Source organism: Camellia sinensis, chromosome 2 (assembly GCF_055761805.1).
Source record: "Camellia sinensis isolate YWXY chromosome 2, ASM5576180v1, whole genome shotgun sequence".
NCBI classification, from domain to species: domain Eukaryota; kingdom Viridiplantae; phylum Streptophyta; class Magnoliopsida; order Ericales; family Theaceae; genus Camellia; species Camellia sinensis.
Window position 1 is genome coordinate 223,822,541 of NC_138962.1, and position 18,335 is coordinate 223,840,875.

Genomic DNA, 18,335 nt, shown 5'->3' on the forward strand with positions numbered 1-18,335 from the left:
AGGTGAGGGTTCCTACATTTACATGCAAACAAATAGGTGGTATTATTCTGCCACCGAGAATTCGATTCAGATTTATTTTTTTTTTGTGTGTGTGTGTATTTGTATGGGTTTCTCAAAATTGATATACTAAAATTTTTAACTAAGGTATTTAATAAGAATAATTATCATGTTAAATCCTAATTAAAATAATTTATAAACAATAAATATTGAATACCCACAAAATTATTATTCTTAATAATGTCTTTGTTAGTGATTTAATTAGATTAATTTAAAACTAACTTATACACTAATATATTTCAGACAAACTCCAGATAAAATTTATTAATTAATTAATTAATTTTTATTTTTAGAATAATTAAATGCGGGTTTTCACACTCGGTGTGATACTTTGACTGTAATCTGTCCCAAAGTTGTTTTGCTGTTTCCAGATGTTAATACACATTGAACAAAGAGTTTGACAGCGCATTCAGAATGTGTCCTTAGCAAATGTAGTAGTCATTCTCCCATTTGGTCATGGTACGGGTTTGCTCCATAGTCTCGTCTTCTTACTCTACCGGATAGGGGGTAGTCAGCACATAGACTACTTTGAAAGTGTTGAGCAAAAAGTGCATCTTCTTTTGCCAACGTTGGAAATTTCCTCCATCAAAACGGTCAAGCTTCATGAAATCTTGAGTCATTTTCTAAATAGACATCACCATATCTAAATATTGTTTTTAGATTGTTGGAACAATTCGTCTTGAATTCTTCAATTGGTGGTATTCGGGTCTTTCAAAACTTGGCGATGGACTTGTTCATGTAGAACAGAAATATGATGCTTCAACTAGCGTTACTTAGTCGCTTTCCTAAAGACAATATTTGCACCCATCAAAAGGTGTGCAGGGGTTATAGCAAATTCGCCTCCAGGATACAATGAAGCCTGATCTAAAGATCAAGTCTATCGGCATCTGCACTGACGACAATAGATCAAAATACTCTTAATATAATCAAGAAAACCAAGACACTGATAATCAAATCTGCAGAACTTGATTACCAGTAAGAAAAGTAGAAATTTGCTTAAGAAACTCTTGATCAAAAACTCAAAATAAGAGAAAGAGAGAGAAAGAGAAAGAGAGAATTGTAGGAATGCTTCTGAATTTTTTTTGGATGGAATGAAATGACTGATTTTGCAGCCTATTCATGGGCCTTGATCGAATGGTCATGTCCCTTGATCGCATCTAATTAGATTTGATCGTTGGATCAACGATCTACAGTGCAGATCATTTTCACACCGAATAGATATCTTGACTAATCACACCTGATCACGATCGGGTGTCATCTTATCCGTACGATCGCGCGCATCTCTAATCAACTGCTATGTTCAAATTGCTCTAGATCGGACATACAACCGTTCGATCGGTTGGTTAACTCACTGCCAACGAACGCCACGTCACTGCCACCTGAAGCTAATTGTATTCCACGTCACCCATGCCACGTTGGATCCACGTCATCGCTCCAACCTGTCCGATGCAAGTAGGAAAACACCCTTATGGCGCCTTGCGCCATCAAACGCCACACAGCCCACTGCCTACGCCACACGCGCATGTGTAGATGGTGCGAAGCACCATCCTTGCGGTGTGGGTGCATGCACGCTAACTTTTACCTCACAATTCTATATTCAAAGGAATATTCTATGTAATACTTTATTAAGTGCTCTATGTTTTCCTCTCTTCCTGATGTAGGACAAAGCCCTAAGCTTATTTCATGCTTTCCAAAAAAAAAAACATGGAAGGTTTTGAAAACACTCAAAAATAAAAAATAAATTTTAAAAACCGTTTTGAAAATTCCCCAACACAAAATATAAATAATAGGCTATGTTAGATTTATCAGTGACAATTATATGCACCTTTTGGAAGTGATATTGGTTGTTGAACTCAAATGATGAATGTGTGACTTTCTAACTTTCACATATGGATTAGTTTAGCCATAGCTTTGATTTGTACTGAGTTTTGCATTTTGGGTTGAGATCACCTTGATGATATGAGGCTAGAAATATTTAACTAAGTTTTGTTTCAATTTTTTAATTTTTAATTTTTTTTATTTACCCTGTTTGGCAATGGCTTAAATAGCTTCTTTTCTTTTTTCTCTTTTTTTTTTTGAGCCAAAAAAGTTGTGCCTGTTTGGGAATTAAGTTTTAAAGCTACTTAAAAAGCATTTGCCAAACTCAACCTGAAAGAATAGGCTGAAGAATGAAAGACTTTTTCAGATTTTTATAGCACAATTGATGATTCCTGCTCATAGTTTTCCTTATAATTTTAACCACTTTGTATCTCCTGTTGCATATGGCTTACTTGGAGCTCATGTCCAAAATCCAACTTCATAGTCTTAGCGGCATTTTTGTATTTTTAATTTGTTTTTTACCAAGGCTACGCAACGAGAGGACTTGAGCCATTGACACTCACATCAATGTGCGAATTAAAATGCAATGTGAAGTTTAGGTAGGCTAATTGGGTAGTATACCTATCTCTAAACCATTACATGTCTGTTACCTGCTTCCAAATCTTTCTTCATTTATATATATATATATATATATACACACACTTACAAATCTTATCCTGAAAGATTACATAATTGTCTCAAGTGAAGAAGTCAAGCATGCAAACAAAGAAGATCTTCAATACCACTGTTTCTTTGTTAAACTCTCAACTCTGTTCATTGTTCAACATAGTTCTCAATGTCATAACGCGTTATGATTTGAAAAAAAGAGAAAGAAACAAAACTAATATTTGTGCATATTGTACAATTTGATTTAAATAAACCTCATTATGTGACAACTCATGCTGCCTTCCCTTGGTCAAAAAAAAAAAAATAGTTTCTTTCACATAAGGTTAGGGGTGAGAAGCGGCGCAACTCGGTCTTGCAGCATGCATGAAACAACACAACTCGGTTACTTTTACTGATAATTATTTTTATTATTAGGGTATGATATTACGAATATTGTGATTGGACTACTGGGATATAGATCACATGATCGATCCAAGTTGGGAAAAATCTCTCACTGATTGTGGAGATTGCGAACAAACTGGTAGGAATTTTTCTCTCTCAAGGACTGAAAAATGTGATGGTTATGGCTATGGTTGAGATGCCTTAAGCTGCTTTATTCCTTGTTCACTAGAGTTGACTTGCAAAATGTGTTTGAGAGCCAATCTTTTTTTTGTATGTTTGGATCAGATCAAGGGCACCTTTTTGGGAATCAAAACGATATCGTTGTGCCACTCAAACCTCTCTCTCTCTCTCTCTCTCTCTCTCGCTCTCTCTCTCACACACACACACACATATTTTGTGTCCTATAAATAAGGCTCTTAGCCCCATCTTGAATGATCAAGCCGGCAAGAAATGTCTTCTGAGTTCAATGGATATGTAAAAGCTTCCATGGCATTGGTTGTTCCCTCTCCCTCGAGGGCTTCTAATCTTGCTATATGTAGTATGGTTGATACTTGATAGTTGATACATAATAAGGTTTGCTCATCATCAAACACTTGAGCATGAACTATGGCAGACTAGAAGCACTTGGGAAGCTGGAAACAAACCTTTTCTTGCCTAAAAAATGTCGGTGGCACAGTGCCTAATCTTCCCGAGGCAACCTTTGCTCACTCTCCCTCAGGGGCTGCCACCACTTGGCTCTCCAAAAGCCGAAAAGGGGTGGAACCATTACAAAAAATTAAAGTTTTAGAGACCAAAATTTAGGAACAAAATTATTTTTAGGGACTAAATATTTTTGTTGCAAAAAGTGCCGTTATTATATTTTTAGCAACAAAAATAAGACATTAGTGATGAATTATTATCCTTTTGGAACCAAATTTTGTCTCAAAAAAATAAACCATTTTGAGATCAAATTAATCTGTCCCTAAAAGTCTATTTATTAGTAATATTTTCAAAATTTTGTCGCTAAAGGCCTTGTTTTAGACTTTTCGGGACGACCTTGTAGTGACTATCCTCATAACGATAGAAATTGGTTCCTAAATATCTTTTGCAACAAAATTTTCACTTTTAGAGACCTAAACATTTGGTCTCTAAAACTCTTATTTGTTGTAGTGAATCCTTGAGAGAAGGTAAACAGAAGTTGTTGCGATCTTTTCTAGAGTCTCCAATCCATGCGTGGCAACTCCATTGGAGTTTTCCTCAGTTTGTGGGTATGTAATGGTATGTTTCTTCAATCCTCCTGTGGCAGCCTCTGCTCACTCTCCCTTAAAGGCTTCCACCATTTGGCTCTCCAAAAGCCGAAAAGGGATGGAAGCTTTTAGGGATAATTAATAGAAGTTGTCGCCATCTTTTCCAAAGTCTTCGGTCCATGCATGACAACTCCACTGCAGCCTTCATCGGTTAAAAAATGCCAGTGCCTAATCTTCCCGAGGCAACCCTTGCTCATTCTCCCTCAAAGGCTTCCACCATTTGGCTCTCCAAAAGCCAAAAAGGGGTGGAAACCTTTAGGAAGAACGAACAAAAGTTGTTACGATCTTTTCCAGATTCCCCATTCCATGTATGGCAGCTCCATTGCAACGTTCCTCGATTTGTGGGTATGTTGTATGTCCCTTCTACTGCAAAAAAATTCTATTATCATCAAGTTCTGTTGGGAAACATAATATAAAAATAAATGTGTTTTGCAAGTTCAATAAGAATTATCAATTTAGCTTTGAGGTCAAGAAACTCTTGTTTTAAATAGCAATTGTTGGCTTCATATTTTGTACAAGCCAGTGACAATTCGACGTGTGGCAAGGTAAGGGCAATATGGGAAACCAGTCAAGTCTCCGATCCTGATCATACACATGGCAGTTAAAATTGGTTGTTATAAGATCTGAGTAACAATGGGATGCAAAGTAACGCGGTTTCAACGGTTACTCACATTCAAATTCAAATATAGGAGGGGAGCCTAACTGCAAGTGAAAGCGTAATGGAACTATTCATAAGGCAGCATAATCAGCGATTATAGAGGAGCAGTTCGACGGTTTAAAGTGCAGTTCGATGATTATCTTTAGGGAGTATAAATAGCAGGAAGGACCTCAGAGAAAGGGGGGGCTCAGATCTAAGAAAACCAGTCTTACTTTACATATTCCAGTTTTTATATTTCCTGTTCTTTACATTTCTGTACTTTAAATTCCTGCACTGCACTTCATTTGTAGGAGTAGTTTTCGAGTATATTGCCGCTGTAAATCTCTACGAGGCTGAGATCATTGTAAGTTTTGCATACTAATGAAATGCTTCAATTTATTTAACTGTTCTTATGCTTAAATTCTCTTAAATCAAGCTACCAGTAAGCCACCAGTAAAAGTCCTCTTCATTGAGGCTGAAAGAACCATAACACAATCGTCTAAATAATTGGTTGGCAATTACAATTTTGTAAGGACTGATTGATCCTTGCTGCCACGCTCATAATTACAAAAATAACCTTCGAAAGCCAAAAAGCCAACATATATTTTTGGCACGCCCAGTGGGACAATTTAAAATGGCTAGACGTAGGAGACAATGAGAAAATGAACGTTTGAAAGAAGGCGTGGAAGGAGAGGTGGAGATACCTAATCCAGAGGATAATGTGATAACACATCCTGTGGAGACTCCTATCTTATCGGAACCCATGGTCGAACAGACCAGTACTTCAGAGCAAATACCATTTGTTCGTAATATTGGACGAGACCAAGGAATTGGACCATCCAATGTCCCATCTACTTAGCTAGTAAATCCGTGGGGTGGCTTAGTAGATGCCATGGGACAGTAATTAATAAACACAATGGAAATTTGGGCAGCATCCTTTTTGGATCGAATGAATAACCACCAACCAACAAATGTAAGACACATGGAGGAAGTAAATGTCCCTCAGCAAAGATTGGCTAGAGATAAACAGCCTATGCAAGTTAATGGACATTCTAATGGTTAAACCAGTAATCAGATTCATGAAAGATTACAACCTCAGTCTTGGTACGAACCCATTTCGAGGCCTGTAGCAGGCCAGAATGCCCCAATGTTCAACAGTGAAGCCATGCAAATTGGTGGATCTGGCCCAGTACAAGAAAATGGCATAAGAATGGTTCCAAACCCCATATTCGAAGCCATACCTGGCACTAGGGGGTACAATAATCCCTTATTCGAATTTATACACGGGGGGTTGGAAGGTTTTCCTACAAATGGAAGGGATACAATACCTGTTCCAGCACCTTTCGTGGGTCCCTTCGTAGGACAGGCTCAAAGAGGTTACCTACACCCCCAACAGCAACTTGTACCACAGGGACAGCCAGTTCCAAATGTACCACCCTATGGACCAAGAAGACCACAAGCACAAGTTTGTCCACCAAATCCTGTGTTTGTTCCCCCAGTAGTGGTTCTGCAGGCACAAAATATGGTCCCTAGGGACCAAATTGCTGATATAGTTAGGGAGCTGTGTGGACCAATGGCTCGGGGGGTCCAAACTCCTGTGTACAGAAAACCATACCCAGAATGGGTCGACAGGGTACATGAATATCCAAGAGGTTTTAGGATACCAGATTTTGTCCTTTTTTATGGGAACGGAAACCAATCAACAATAGAGCATATTGTTAGGTTTGCTGCTCAATGTGGTGAATTTACCAATCATGACTATATGAAGTTGAGACTATTCCCAAATTCTCTAACTGGGGGAGCATTTGTATGGTACATTAACCTTCCACCTGGCTCCATCCAGACTTGGCCGCAAATGGAAGAGGCATTTCATGCCCAATTCTTCCAATCAGAGCCAGAAGTTTCCATGGCAGACTTGGCAAGATTGAGTCAAAGGCCTGAAGAGAAGGCTACTCAGTTTATTTCCAAATTTAAGAGGGCTCGAAATAAATGTAGAGTAATCTTGCCAGAACCAGAATTCGTAAGATTGGCCCAAAATAGCCTAGAATTCAAGCTTCGAAAGAAGTTTGATTCAACAGAGTTCAGGGATTTAGTGGATCTGACATACAAAGTATCTAGATATGAAGCATTACTAGAAGAGGAACAAGACCGAAATAATGCATCATATAGGACATACTACAAAGATCCTAATTACGAGATTGATGCAGCAGAGATTGTGGGAAAAGAGCCTATGATCTGTGAAACATTAATTCATAAAGATACGACAATTGACCAGCAGTTTAAAAAGAAAGATCTCCACGGGAAGTATTCTTTCGATTTAACTAAGGCAGATGATATTTTTGATCATTTGCTTGCGGCCAACTTCCTTAAGTTACCAAAAGGGGTTAAAATTCCATCTCTTGATGAACTTAAAGGAAAAGTATATTGTAAATGGCATAATTCTTGGTCTCACTCGACTAAAAATTGTGTTGTTTTTCGAGACAGGATCCAAGAACAAATTTGGAAAGGGAGTTTGAAATTTCCAGCCAAAGCTGAAAAAGCCATGGGGATCGATAGCAATCCATTTCCAGAAATTGGAGAGGTGACAGCCAATGTCATTATGTCAGACTTTCAGAACCTGTCTTTGAAAGAATTAGAAGAAGTCAATGTACAGATGCATGTGGCCAACCAGACAGCAATAAAAAAAGACACTAGAAATCTACCAGCTATTGGACGAGATTTCTCACATCAAAGGGAAGACTCTGATGAAGAAGCACTGGATGATGACTCCTTAGAGGCAGCCGTAATGCAGAGGATGTGTCCCAGGTGCAGACTGAGTTATAAGTGGTTGAAAGGCCTTCCAGTTGATGGGAAGCAATATTACAGGGATGTGCAGAGGCGTCCCAAACCAACCAATGCTTATAATAAAAGGCCGTATCCGGCTAATGTTAGGCGGCAGCCATTAGTGGTTGAGCCTGCAGTTGATAGAATGCATGCTAAAGGCAAGAGGCCGTTATATGAGACCAGGTCACCTAACTATTACAGAATGGAGAGTAGTCATTCTGAAAGAAGATTGGAGAAAAGTTCAGGTTTTAGAATCAAAGCCAGAAATTGGCCCCCTAGACTAGCTTTACGGAGGACAGAAAATGATCACCATCATCGAAAGCCTGAATCAGGCTCAAAGCTTGGAGACAGGGCCAAACAATTGCCTTCACAGCCAACCTCGAAGGTGACCTCGAAGAAAGAAAAGGGCAGTTCAACGTCTGGGTCAGTAAGTTCGTGGGTACCTGGGGTCCCAAATTGGTTTGTGATGCAAAACAAACCTAGGAAAATGCCTACCCAAAGGAATGTTGGAAATCAAGGTAGGATGGTTAAGCCTCCTTTGGTGGCCCCCAACAACTGGGTATTGCTGAAACACCCAAGAACGAAGGAACCAGATATGGTCCCCATTATTTCCAGATCACAAAGGAGGAAAATTCAGCGTAGGTACACCCAATACCAGCAAGACCTAAAAGAAAGTGGAGAGAGTTCTTCATTGATCCAGACTGAAGAAAAGAAGAATCGAAAGTCAGACCATACTCCAAAGCTAGTTCTACAAAGCGATGTGGGTTGCAGCAGAGAACAATTGGCCAAGGTTCATTCTGAACTAAAAGTCAGAGAGAAGGATAGCCTAGCAGGGTTGGAGAAAGCTCTGATGGAGAGTGGTAGCAAGACAGAAGAAGAAATTGGCATGAGACAAAAGAAAGGAATGGTGGAAGAAGAAATGTTCGAAGCTTTCATGGCCAAGCAAACATTTTTGGTTGGAAAACCAGCCGAGGAAAATCATTCGAAGGAACCTGTTAGCAATGAAATACCAGAATGCAGCATGCAGGATGTTTCTAAGGTAATTGACCAAGGTAGCCAAGAGGGGAAACAGGTACAGCTAGCCATCCAGTTTGGCTCGTTTCCCCCAGTAGCAGTAAACATGGTACACATACTACCGCAGGAATTCCAAGCTGGAGATGAGAATCAAAAGGGGCAAGAAATTGATCCAATTCCAATCTCTAGTGAAGATTCACAAGCGAGTATGGTACAAGATAATTTCGGAATGGTTACCCCAATGGAAGCTGAGTATGAGAGTGAAGAAGTGGTAAGTATTAACCTCTCGTATCCATTTGAATATCCCTCGAATTCTATGACGCAACATGTTAAGCCTTTGTACATTAAGGCCTTCTTCGATGGGATACAGTTAAACCGAGTCTTAGTGGATAATGGGGCAGCGGTGAACTTACTACCGAAATCTTTCTTGAAGAAATTAGGAAAAAAGAACCCCAGGTTGATCCCAACCAGTACAACCATTGCTGGTTTTGCTGGAGACAAACAGATGGCCCAGGGAATTCTATCCATCAACCTGAGTGTGGGAACTAAGGACTGCATGACGACGTTTTTCGTCATCGACAGCAATGCGAAATACAATGCTTTACTTGGTAGAGATTGGATCCACACTAATAAATGTGTGCCTTCCTCTTTGCATCAGAAAATGATAATGGCTCTAGGCAATGGGGAGACGGAGGAAATTAATGCAGATCCTCAACCTTTCATAGCCTGTGCAGATTTCGCAGAAGCCAAGTTGTATATTGATGGCGTGGCACCGCTCAGTATACTGATGAAATCCGATGGCTCAGCCGAAATACCGGCTGATGAGGAAGTAGCACACCTGAAGCACTTAGTCCAAGAGAGTACTGATGAAAAGCTGGTCGTTAAAGATGACAATGATGCCTGGTTATAGGCAGCAAGATGAAGCACCAGAAGCCAGGTCTTTGGCTTTAATTGAGTTTTCAATATTGGATGTAAAGTCAATAGTCCAGAAAGTATGGGAGCAAGAGAAAGAAGTCATGACGATTGGCTACAAGCAGGAGCAGCAACAAGCCAGAGTTTTGACCCTTGATAAATACTGTGCATTGGACATAGAAACGAAAGTCCAAGAAGTACAGGAAGAAGAAACCTTGTGGACAGACTTTGTCTATGAGGAGCAGAATAAAGAGGAGGAATCAAGGAGTCTGGAAACAGAACACAGCAAGGAGACTACTTCGAAGCCAGAAGGGATCAAAGAAGGAGTTCCAGTAAGTACTCAGATACAAGACCCCCTAGAAGAAATAAATTTAAGGGAAGATTCTGTACAACGACCCATTTATATAAGTGCTTGGTTGAATTCTCTTGATAGGGACCAGTTGTTGATTATTCTGAGAAGATATAAAGATTGTTTTGCATGGTCATATAATAAACTTCTAGGATTGGATAGGTCATTAGTGGAACATAGGCTTCCCATGAAGCCTAACTTCAAGCCATACAAACAAAAACTAAGAAGAATGGGTTAAGACGTGATCCAGAAAGTTAAGGAAGAAATTCTTAGACTACTCAAGGCAGGCTTTATCAAGACAGCCAGGTATGTTGAGTGGCTATCTAATATTGTGCCTGTAGTTAAGAAGAATGGCAAAATGAGGGTATTCATCGATTTTAGAAACCTAAATCTAGCAACTCTGAAAGATGAATATCCTATGCCTATAGTAGATTTGCTGGTGGATAGCTCAGCAGGACATCAGATTTTATCAATGATGGATGGGCACTCTGGTTATAACCAAATCTGCATTGCGGAGGAGGATGTTCACAAGACAGCATTTAGATGTCCTGGGAATATCGGGACCTTCGAATGGGTTAAAATGCCGTTTGGCCTAAAGAATGCTGGGGCCACATATCAGAGGGGGGTAAAATCCCAATCCATGGAGGAACATCTGTTTCACCTAGAGGCAGCCTTTGAAAGAATGAGAAAGTTCAAATTGAAGCTTAATCCTCTTAAGTGTGCTTTTGGCGTATCATCTGAAAACTTCTTGGGCTATGTAGTACACAAGAAAGGAATACAGATTGACCAGAATAAAGCCAAAGCCATCATTGAAGCCAGACCTCCATCAAGTAAGAAAGAATTACAAAAGTTCCTTGGACAGGTCAATTTTCTTCGAAGATTCATTTCTAACACTGCATGGAAAACTAAAGTTTTTTCTTCCTTATTAAGGCTGAAAGATGAAGAGGAATTTGTGTGGACAATGGAGCATCAAAGTGCTTTCGACGGAATCAAAGCCTACTTGGCCAACCCTCCAGTACTGATGCCACCAAATGGCGTTAAGCCTTTGAAGTTGTACATAGCTGCAGCAGAAGATTCATTGGGAGCTTTTTTAGCCCAAGACAATGAGGAAGGTAGGGACTAAGCTGTTTATTACCTTAGTAGGTTTTTAAATTCTTGTGAATGTAACTATTCAGCTGTAGAAAAGCTTTGCCTTGCGCTGTATTTTGCTGTAATGAAATTAAGATATTACCTTTTGCCTACAATTGTCTTGGTAATTTCAACCACAGATTTGGTTAAATATATGTTATCTAGACCTATGTTGAGGGGAAGAATTGGCAAATGGGTATTAGCCTTGTCAGAATTTCACTTAGAATATGTGCCAAAAAAAGTAGTGAAAGGACAAATTTTAGCCAATTTTTTGGCAGACCATCCATCTCAAACAGAGAGTCAAGAGATAATGGAACTTAGTATGGCTAGTGTCGAGCCATGGCAAATGTGATTCGATGGATCGAAAGCCAATGGCTTAACTGGAATTGGTATAGTGATCAAGTCACCACAAGGAATAGAAACCACACATGGTTTTAGAGTGGATGAAACTGTTTATTCTAATAATCAAGTTGAATATGAAGCTTTGATAGTGGGATTGGAAATTCTTATTGGATTACAAGTACATACAGTTGACATATTTGGAGATTCCCAATTGGTCGTTAACCAAGTAAAAGGGATTTTCAAGTGTCAAAGTACAAGTATGCTGCCATATTATGTTGTCGCATTACATTTGCTCTCTCAATTTGAAATAGAAAATGTAACTCATGTTCCGAGATTCTTGAATAATAGAGCTAATGATGTGGCTCAGAAAGCTTCAAATTTCAAGAGAAATGATGGTACCCAACGGGACGTAAGCCAAACAACATACCAAAAATCTATACCACCCTTAAATAAAAGGAATGTGGTCCTGGAAAGCAATCATAATGATCTGCAGGAACAAGATTAGAGGCATCTAATAATACAGTACTTGGCTGGCCCATCCTCAAAAGCCAGCAGAAGAGTTAAATTTCAATCTATGCAATACATCATATATAACAATGATCTCTACAAAAGGGAGGGAGATGGTCTATTGTTGGAATGTTTAGGACCAAAAGAAGCATTAACAGCTATGGCTGAGGTTCATGAGGGCATCTGTGGTGCACATCAGCCTGGTGTAAAGATGAGATGGCTGCTTTGAAGACATTCCTATTATTGGCCAACTATCCTTAAAGACTGCATAGAATATGCAAAGGGCTGCCAGGCATGTCAAAAGCATGGTACAATAAGGCATGTTCCCATAACTGATCTGCATGCAGTAGTAAAGCCTTGGCCGTTCAGAGGATGGGCCATGGATATGATGGGGAAAATACACCCACCCTCTTCGAAGCATCATTGTTTCATTTTGGTAGCTACTGATTATTTCACCAAATGAGTTGAAGCTAAGCCATACAAAGCTGTAGATCAGACGAAGGTTATTGGGTTCATTAAAGATTTGATCCATAGATTTGGCATCCCACAAACGATAACGGTTGATAATGGGACTGTTTTTTATGGGAAAATGGTAAAATCTTTTGTGTCCGAGTTTGGAATTAGCCTTGTTAATTCCACCCCATATTATGCACAAGCCAATGGTCAAGCTGAATCATCCAATAAGTCCTTGAAAAAAGGAATACAAAAGGTTGTGGAAGATAATCCTATGGATTGGCATAACTTATTGTTGGATGTATTGTGGGCTTATAGAACTTCCCCAATGTCAAGCACAGGAGTCACTCCTTATGCCTTAGTTTATGGGCATGATGCAGTATTACCTGTGGAGATCAATGTTAAATCCTTGAGGGTAAGATGCCAAGACCAGTTGGATCCTGAGCAGTACTATCAGAGTATGTGCTTGGAGTTAGAAGACATAGATGAAGCTAGAATTCTTGCATTAAATAGCATTCTCTTTCAGAAGAAGAAAGCAGTCAAAAATTATAATAAGAAAGTCAAACACATTGGCTTTGATGAAGGTGATTTGGTGTGGAAGACAATACTCCCAATAGGAATTAAAAGCCATAGATTTGGCAAATGGTCACCTAACTGGGAAGGACCATACCAAATTCATAGAGTTTTGCCTTTTGGAGCATACCATTTGAAAAATTTGAATGGTTATGTGCATCCCAAAAAGATTAATGGCAGATATTTAAAGTCTTATTTTCCAACTATTTGGGAAACACAAGGAATAAAATAAACACTGAGTACAAGAATATAAGATGATAAACAAGAACATGTTTTTCATAAAGAGTCAAGCACATCGTGCCACAAATTGGCCCAAAAATCATTACAATGTTTTAGTTGTTTTTGTACAACAGATTTCCTATTAGTAAATAACGAAAATAGTTGAATAACTGCAGCCATGTCTCTTTTTTGATCGGCCAGTCCTTGATTGTGATTTGCAGTTTGACGTCAGTTTGGAGTAAAGCCTGATTCACTGCAGAAAGCTCCTCTTCGAGTTGAGCTTTCCTCTCCAGTAGTTGAGTTCGAAAGTGAGAGGCAGAGGAGTGTTGTTCCTTAACCTTCGATACTTTGGTATGCACTTGAGAAACAAAACTTTGGTCTCTAACCAATTTCTCATCCGCAGCCTTGGCAGCATGACAGATGCTGATGTAGAAGTCGATAGTAGCTGCTGCCTGAGATAGGTGGTTTGAGACATCCATACCAGACTGCTCAGCAAGTTTGCAGCACTGAAGAAACCCATTTTTAATAGGCCTTTGTAGAGCCTCGAAGGGAATCCTCGAAAAGGAAATTAACAGGTCCAAGCAGGTGTCTAAGTCTATCAAAGGTACAGAAGGCTTGCTGTTGGAGGAAGGAAAGCTCTCAAAAATTTCCAGCAAAGAGTCAGCCAAAACTAATGGCTCAGCCTCCTCATCGAATATCGGAGAAGTAGAGATGATGTCAAAGAGACTAGCCAATCTTACTTCGAAGACATCAACCTCATCATTAGACATGAGGGGCGCAGAAAGAGTTGCCATGGGAGACACAGAAGACTGCATAGGGATAAGAGAAATGGGTGGAGCATCTTTAACAGTCTCCATGGTCCTAGCCACTAATGAATCAAGTGAAGGAGGGCTGGAGCTAGGTAAACGTGATAAATCACGAGTTGGAGAGCTGCCAACACCCTCAATAGGGGAATCAACTGCCATCAGAGATAAGGTAGCAGTTGGAATCTCTTTGGAAGGAGAAAGAGGAGCAAGACTCGATAGAGAAGTAAATTGAGGAAAGTCAAGGGTCAAGTGGGAAAGACGTGGAGTCAAACCCAGAGAAAGAAGTGTAGGAATGCTTGGCCTCAGGAAAAGTGCAGGAAGTGTAGACCTTGGAAGTGGAAGTATGGTCTAAATAGCCCTTACATCCTGCATTTGATCAACCTCAAATGAAACTGAGAGAGGTCTCATTGGAAAGATGAACTCAGAGGTTGCTGCTGCAAGAGGAAGAAATGTAAAGCAATGGTAAACTTCAATACCAAAGGCTGACAAAGGAAAAACCGCAGAAGTATAAAGAATTACCTGCTCCAGAAGTGTCGGCGATGATGGGAGAACTACGAAGGGTGTAATGTTTGGCAGTTTGTTGCCTTCTTGCAGTTTTCCTTTGTAGTATGTCAGCAGCGGCAGCTTCATCTCTCAGAAATTGTTGCTGTCGTCTCTTCTCAGCTCTCTCGAAGATAATCATGGCTTTAGAATGTTCTTGTTCTACTGCTTTGACGGCTGCTTCATGGATGGTATCTTCAACCAAGATAGGAGCAAAAGCAGACATCTTTTTTCTCTTTTCCATTGCTTTGGCAATTGTCTCGGAATCAGAGTCTTCGACCATATCAGAAGGAGAGACAGTCACCTTTCTTTTCCTTTTTTTTTTGTATTGGCAAGATCTGCTCCTTCTCAATTTCTTTCTCAACTTCTTCAAGCTGAGATCTGGATTCCGAAGAAATGAGTTCATCTTCCATAATCACTCTCTTCTTTCTTTTCAAGGGTAACTCTTCCTCTTAATCTGCTTCTTCTTTTTCTTCTCTTTGAATATCGGATGTTCCCTTCTCAAGCTCAAAGAGCCTCCTTTTCTTTTGTGGTTGGCCACCTCCACAAAATAAGAATTAAAGATGAGGCAAAATGCATTATAAAAGACAAAAGGAGAAGGGGCAAGGGTATATACCTTTCTTCGAGGCAGCCCGAGTAACTCTAGGAGAAATTGAAGTAGCAGGAGCAGATTGCGTTGTAGCATGTGCTACAACTGAAACAGTGGAAGAAGTGACAATTTCAACTCCTTTGGGCTTGGCCACATCTAACACCGTTAGTAGGTCTAGAGGTGAAATAGCCAAGTAGATCTCCATGTTAGTCACCCACCAGTTTTGGTATCTCTTCAATACGGTACCTTGGGGAATGAAAGGGGTATACTCGAAATTGACCAAGTCGTCTATAAATTTAAAAATTGCCTTTTCTAGCCTGGACTTCCGGACTTTCAGATCCCTTCTAGTAAGGCTGAGATTTGTGTTGCTACAGAGAGGTATTGGGACCCCTTGTGTGAGGCCAAATTGTCTAGCAAATTTAGCAAGACAGTAAGGTTCAGCAATGCATTTGTAGGCCTTCGGGTTCAAAGTCCCGATAAATAACTCTCTAGGAATCAGAATGGAAGCCCATATATCTTTGTGAATAGGTGAAGTACAAGACTGGTCACTTAGGAAATTTCTCAACCAAGATGGACCAATGGTGGGTTCGAAAGGACGAAAACGGTAAGTAGGAAGGGAAGCTGAAAGTTGGTGGAAGAAAGAGAAGTAAAAAGCAAAGGTAGAGGGGTAAAGTGAAGCATTGGCCAGCCTTATGCCATGAGTAAGAGGGTTTGGCTCAAAAAATTTAAGGCATTTGGATTGTAACTCGGTAAAATAGGCGAAAAGCCAAAACTGAAGAATCCAGAATGGCCCCCCTTGATTAGCATCTAAGGGTTTCTCACAGAAAAGGGAGCAGACTATATACGTGACCTAGAACATGTGGGGCTAAGGCCACCTTTTTCTGTAAAACAAAGGCTTTGGCAAGAGGGGCAAATTCAGGCATGATTCTCTGAGAGGAGGTGCAAAAGAGGAATTTGCAAAGCCAATACAATAAGAAAGAAAAGAATTCCCTATCAGTCACAGGGCCCTCTCTTTTATTCTCAGCCCTAGCGAAATCACTATAAGATGAGTTAAGGGAGGGGAGAGAGAAGGGGACTACTAAATTAGGGTAATCCGGTCCAAATGGGATACCAATGGGGGATAATCCTAGTAAATGGCAAATATCAAGAACAGTAGGGGCCATCATCTCGCATCTAAATTGAAAGAAGTTAAAGATAGGATTCCAAAAACACAAGGCAGCAGGAATAAGGAAAGGGTCCTCTGAGATAGTTACCCTGGATAGTCTGAGAGCATCGAGAAGGCAGAGTTCTTGAAGGTCTAAGGTCCTAGCAGGAACAACCCGATCATACCATTCTTGCCACTCTGGTCTCACCGTGGGCCAGCATCGGTGGGGGCGATTTATTCTCCAATTCTTCCAGTCAAGACCACCTTCGTAAAGGAGACACTGGTTTTCCAGACAGGGATATAGGGCTGGGAGCTCAGTAAGGATCTCTTTGAATATGGGCCCAAGCACGTAGTCTTGCTGCACATGGCGACGAGGGACAAAGATGCGTCCATCAATAGCGCTTTTCTCCCCAGCTTTGTACTTCTCACATTCTGCATCAATGATCCTCTTCAGGGCCACAAATGGGCTCGTACGCTTTACAACCGATACTAAAGGAGAAGCCATTGACAGTATGCTTTTCTTGAAAGTGAAACCGAGAAAGGAAGTAGAGAGGAGCCGAAGATCGGTAGAAAGAGGGGTTTGTGAGTTAAAAGAGCAAGTGGTTTCAAAGCACGAAACAAAAGGGTTTTTAAAGCCTTTGTGTCTGAAAATATATTGCGTAAGTTGTTAAGTATTAGAAGTGCGAATACAAAAGCTTCCTTCAATATTGATACTTTTGGAGGGAAAAACAAAGCCCAGATGTTGAGGCTAGCTTCGAAGTAAGATATTTGGCTTCGAAGCCAAGTTTTAGCGCCAAAAGCCAAAAAACAACGGCTCCGAAATAGAGAAGCCGGCTTCGAAGCAGGTTTCCATACCCAAAATATAAGAATACTCGGGTGTTTATTTTACTTCAAAGGGTTTAAAGACCTGTTTTTTAGGTTTTTAACAAAGGTAATGTCCTTCGAGGCAAAACCTGAGATTCTTTAAGGATGGGATTTGGTGTTTGAAACATCAAAAGCAATAATGACAATGACTAGATGTTGATTATGGTCAAAACAGACTTTAAGTATAAGATTGCTAGATCCGAAGCACTGTTTCTAATTGAAAATCAGCCAAAACTGTCAACTTTATTCCACAAATTGGAAAAGTTCATAATTTGCTCTTTTAAGTGTTTAATTTAAAACAAATAAGTCCATATTCAAAGGATGAAATTGTTCAATTCGAAGCTCTGAATTGACTTTTAAAACACAAGTGAAAGCAGGGTCAAACAATGCCAAATGAAGAAGAATTTTGTTTATATTAAAGCCAAAGCGATTACATCAGGTGACCCTATCTCGGTATAAACTCGAGCTCATAAAAATAAGGAATGGAATAAATAACAAGATCATGAAATTTAGTCCAACAATGATCAATAAACTTTTGTTTTTTCCTTATTCTATCTTCTAAGTCTTCTAGCATTGGCTGCATAAGTTGATGTGTTCTCACTTCGTAGTAGAGCTCTTCAGCCTTTATTTCGAAAGCCACCTCTCTTAATTCTTGTTCCAATTCGTCAATGTCTAAGTCATCCCAATACGTAGAATCTTTATTCTTGAAATCACCAAATTCTTCAATGAAGTTCTCTGCTTCGTACTGAGCATGAATTCGAAGAGACGAAAGTTGGTCTAAAGATTGTGTAGTAGCCACAGAATTTCGATGCCAGTGGAGAAGCAATGGAAGTTGGTCCAGAAACATACGAAGTTCTGCCTGGGCAAGGGGATTAAGGACATGGCCCCTAGTCAGAATATCACAAGCCCATCGAAAGTTCTTGAGAGGGACTTCGTCCTCAAGAACATTAAAAGGCAAGTGAGAGAAAGCTGCAAGCAGAAGTTGAGCTTGTTTCCGCTCAGCTGGAGTAGGAGAAGGTAGAGGTTTATAAGGTGGGAAGACGTTTTTCATGGATAGGGCAAGCTTCAGTCTCTCTGTCCAGCAAAGAGTTGGTGGAGGAGAAGGTATGCATACTTCAATTTCGGGAGACGAAGAAAAAGGTGTGGATGCTTCTATTTTCGGAGATGACACGGGAGCAGAAGGAACAAAAGCATTAATATAATCAAGCCAGTCAGAAGAACAAATCT